The sequence below is a fragment of the Sceloporus occidentalis genome, unplaced genomic scaffold (assembly GCF_023333645.1).
Source record: "Sceloporus occidentalis isolate IW3139 unplaced genomic scaffold, rSceOcc1.0.p SCAF_5, whole genome shotgun sequence".
Classification (NCBI taxonomy): Eukaryota; Metazoa; Chordata; class Lepidosauria; order Squamata; family Phrynosomatidae; genus Sceloporus; species Sceloporus occidentalis.
The window spans coordinates 95,054,065-95,058,703 of NW_028316985.1; the positions used below are offsets into that span (position 1 = coordinate 95,054,065).

A 4,639-nucleotide genomic window follows, 5' to 3' on the forward strand; every position below is an offset into this window, starting at 1 on the left:
ACAGTCTGTAAGCCCATTGCCCAAGTTCATAAGGAGCACTTTCAGGTCCAAAAAAAGGGCCCTCTCTCAAGTCGATGGGAGGCTAGAGGACTTGACTTTGCCATGCAAGCCGTCCAGAAACCGCAGACAGAGGGGCTGTAAGTCCCTGATCCATCGCTAAGCCACGAAAGACACTTCCCAGAATGCCCCAGCAGAATGACCCGAGGAAGCAATGAATAAGAAGCATCTTTCCTGAATCCCAGTTTGGTGGGGAAAGGGAGGGATATCGATGAGAGTTCCTGCATGGCAGAATGGGGTTGGGCTGGATGGCCCTTTTTGGGGTCTCTTCCAACTCTAGGATTCTATGATAAATATAGTATTCCTATATTTAGGACTAGATAAAAATAATAATGGCTCGATTCACAAACAGATTACGCCGGAGATCTCTCTTTCCAGCCCCCTTTTTAGTCTATGAGCTCCAGACAAAGGGAGGAAAATATCTTCTTTGACAACATTTGTTTTGAAAATGATTTCATTAAAAATGTATTTCATATATATATATATATATATATATATGCATGCATATACCATATATATATATATATATATATATATATATATATATTAGTAATCATGTAAATATATGTAAATTGTAATCATGTAAATTAAGTTTTTAAATCATGTACATTGAGTTTTTAAATATATATACATATATATACATATATACATTAAAACTCTCTTTACATAAATTGAGTTTTTAAATCATGTAAACGACTTTTTAAAATATACATACATACATATATAAATATATTGAAAAACTCAATTTAAAGAAATTGAGTTTTTAAATCGTATAAATTGAGTTTTTTAATTTATATGTGTATAATATATATGTGTATATATATGCATAAACATATATATGTATATACATACATATATAAATATTTTTAAAATTCAATTTACATAAATTGAGTTTTTAAAAAATGTAAATTGAGTTTTTAAATATATATATATTTTCAATTTACATATATTGTGTATTTAAATCATGTAAATTGAGTTTTTAAATATATATATATATATATATATATATTCAATTTACATATATTGTGTATTTAAATCATGTAAATTGAGTTTTTAAATATATATATATATATATTCAATTTACATATATTGTGTATTTAAATCATGTAAATTGAGTTTTTAAATATATATATATATATATTCAATTTACATATATTGTGTATTTAAATCATGTAAATTGAGTTTATATATATATATAGATATATTCAATTTACATATATTGTGTATTTAAATCATGTAAATTGAGTTTTTAAATATATATATATATATTCAATTTACATATATTGTGTATTTAAATCATGTAAATTGAGTTTATATATATATATATATATTCAATTTACATATATTGTGTATTTAAATCATGTAAATTGAGTTTATATATATATATATATATATATATATATATTCAATTTACATATATTGTGTATTTAAATCATGTAAATTGAGTTTATATATATATATATATATATATATATTCAATTTACATATATTGTGTATTTAAATCATGTAAATTGAGTTTATATATATATATATATATATATATTCAATTTACATATATTGTGTATTTAAATCATGTAAATTGAGTTTTTAAATAAATATATATATATATATATTCAATTTACATATATTGTGTATTTAAATCATGTAAATTGAGTTTATATATATATATATATATATATATATATATTCAATTTACATATATTGTGTATTTAAATCATGTAAATTGAGTTTTTAAATATATATATATATATATATATATATATATTCAATTTACATATATTGTGTATTTAAATCATGTAAATTGAGTTTTTAAATATATATACAGTATATATATATATATATATATTCAATTTACATATATTGTGTATTTAAATCATGTAAATTGAGTTTATATATATATATATATATATATATTCAATTTACATATATTGTGTATTTAAATCATGTAAATTGAGTTTTTAAATATATATATTAAAAAAGCTTAATTTATATAAACTGAGTTTTTAAATCATGTAAATTGAGTTTATATATATACTTTATATTAAAAATCATGTCAACTGAGTGTGTGTGTACACACACACACACACACACACACACTCAGTTGACATGATTTTTAACCCTCTGGAGCTGGGCAATGCTTCCTATGCTCTCCCTGGAACCAAAGGTCCCCTGGAGCTCCATGGCATTCCTTCTGAAGCCTCCGAAGGAGGGAAGGAAGGGTTAAGCTCAGGGAGGTCTATCCGAAGCCTGCGGAGGGGGGCCCCTCTTCGCAAAGCCCCTGGCCAAGGGCCACTGCCTTTTTCTGCAGCTGGGTTGCTGAGCAAAACGTGGAAAAGGGCCCTTCCCTGGGAACAGGGCACCGAATGAGAAAAGGAGAAAGCATAGGGCGAGAGTGACTCTGCTTCCTTTGTGACTAAGAAGTGGAGGAGAAATAATAATAATAATAATAATAATAATAATAATAATAATAATAATATCCCCAGAATAACCAGAGAGAAAAAGCAAACCAGCAAACCAGCAGAACCAGGACCAGTCGGTTCGAGGAGAACGAAAGACAGAGTCCCTCCCCATCCTAAGGAGGGATTAGACCCCCCCACAAACAATAATAATAATAATAATAATAATAATAATAATAATAATATATTTATAATGCACTTTCCACCAAAGGGCGGAACACCAAACATACATACATACATCCAAAACAGGCGACAAAACAAACCACACAGACAATAAAAATACTAATACTTGTATACTAAAACTTTACACCTGCTTGTTCCTGTGACAGCATTTCAAGGGGTTTCAAGGAGAGTCAACCCTAATCAGTCACTACTAATTAAGAATTTGTAAGTCGCTCAGGTAGCTTTTTTTTTGGCTGAAGAGCGGGGTAATATTATTATTATTATTATTATTACTTATCCTCCACTTCTTAGTCACAAAGCAGCAAGGCCCGCCTTTGCTCCGACTGAATCCCAAGGCAAGCAATCCCTTTCCCGGTTGGGATCCAGCTCCCTCCTTCAAGCTTTCTTCGGAAGGATGGTGAAATCGAAGAGTCCTTCTTTTTTTGCCTAAAGGGTTCATTGGCTTAGATGGGATACAGCCTCCCTGAATATCTAGATTGAAACCCTTAGTAAAACCCTTAGTAAAAATACAATGTATTTAAACTGCAAGCTATTTGTGTTGGTTGTTTCTGAGGTGGTCCCGGTTCTCAGAGAAGCCTGGCTAGAGGAGGTTTCTCTTACTCTGCGGATTTAAACCTAGACCTTCCCAGGCTTGGCTTTGACATCTCTGATACTCCATTGTTTCTGAGCAAAGGCTGAAGGAAGCCTAAGGAAACTCGAATTGCTCTCCGATTCAACCCTGTCCTATTGGGCCCCATATGCAGAGGGCTTTGTAAAGCAGGACCCCTAACATCGACTGAACCCCTCTCTCCAGACTTCATCGCAGCCAGTGGGACCAGCCGTCCTCCTTTTCCAGGACCTGTCCTCCATTTCAAGCTTCCCTCCAGGAGGCATTCCGAAACGTCCTCCATTTCTAGCACGACTGAGAAGCTTTACACTGAGTGTTTTGAGCTTTCACTTTGTCATGTCCTCCTTTTTTTTTCCCCCCCTCTTGAAGGCCCTACATTTCAGGGTGCCTTGTCCTCCTTTGGCGGCGAGGACACATCTGGTCACCATGAGTAGGATTTAGTTCTGAGCAGAGGAGTGATAGGCTTACTGGACCTTACTGGCTTTGATCAGGGGGCCACAAATAATAATAATAATAATAATAATAATAATAATAATAATAATAGGGAAATCTCCCCAGATCTTAGAAGGCAACCTGGGTTTTGGAAGAAAAGGCCAACCACAAGGCACTGATCCTGATCCTGATCCTGATCCTGATCCCGATCCCGATCTTGATCCCGATCCCGATCCCGATCTTGATCCCGATCCCGATCCTGATCCTGATCTTGATCCCGATCTTGATCCCGATCCTGATCCTGATCCCGATCTTGATCCCGATCCTGATCCTGAACCTGATCCTGATCTTGATGTTGATCCTGATCTTGATCCTGATCCTGATCCTGATCCTGATCCTGATCTTGATCCTGATCCTGATCTTGATGTTGATCCTGATCCTGATCCTGATCTTGATCCTGATCCTGATCCTGATCCTGATCCTGATCCCGATCCTGCAAAGAGGGAAGCAGAAATGTCGCAAGCCGGGGTCAGTAGTAGCGCTCTCCACCCCATAAATATCCCTTAACCCCAGAAAATGTTCCTTCAGTCCCCAAATTCCTAGCATTGTGGTCATTTAAATCTCCCTTTCAGCCTTTAGAACTAGAGTTTAGGCTTCCATAAGAAAAGAGGGAGGCAAAGTTAACAAAGGGAACATGGACGCAAGAATGAAGGATTGTCGGGGTCTCACTCTCTGCAAGGCTCGACATTTGAGGGCTGGAAGGAAAACCCAGGGAGGGGGAAAAGATTTATTCGGTCCTCATATTTCCCCCTCTTTGTGTAGAAACCTGGAGGGACCCCTCTTCTCATGTTCTTAGCAGAGGCGAGGCCTGTGTTTTCTCTGCCACTGAAGAGAAAAACGCAGG

The 4,639-nt window shown here is 34.4% G+C and overlaps 1 pseudogene; it reads left to right on the forward strand.

Moving 5' to 3' along the window:
- LOC149312517 (uncharacterized) overlaps positions 1–4,302 on the forward strand; it is a 7,651-nt pseudogene extending 3,349 nt beyond the window's left edge.
- Positions 4,303–4,639: the final 337 nt, after the last annotated feature.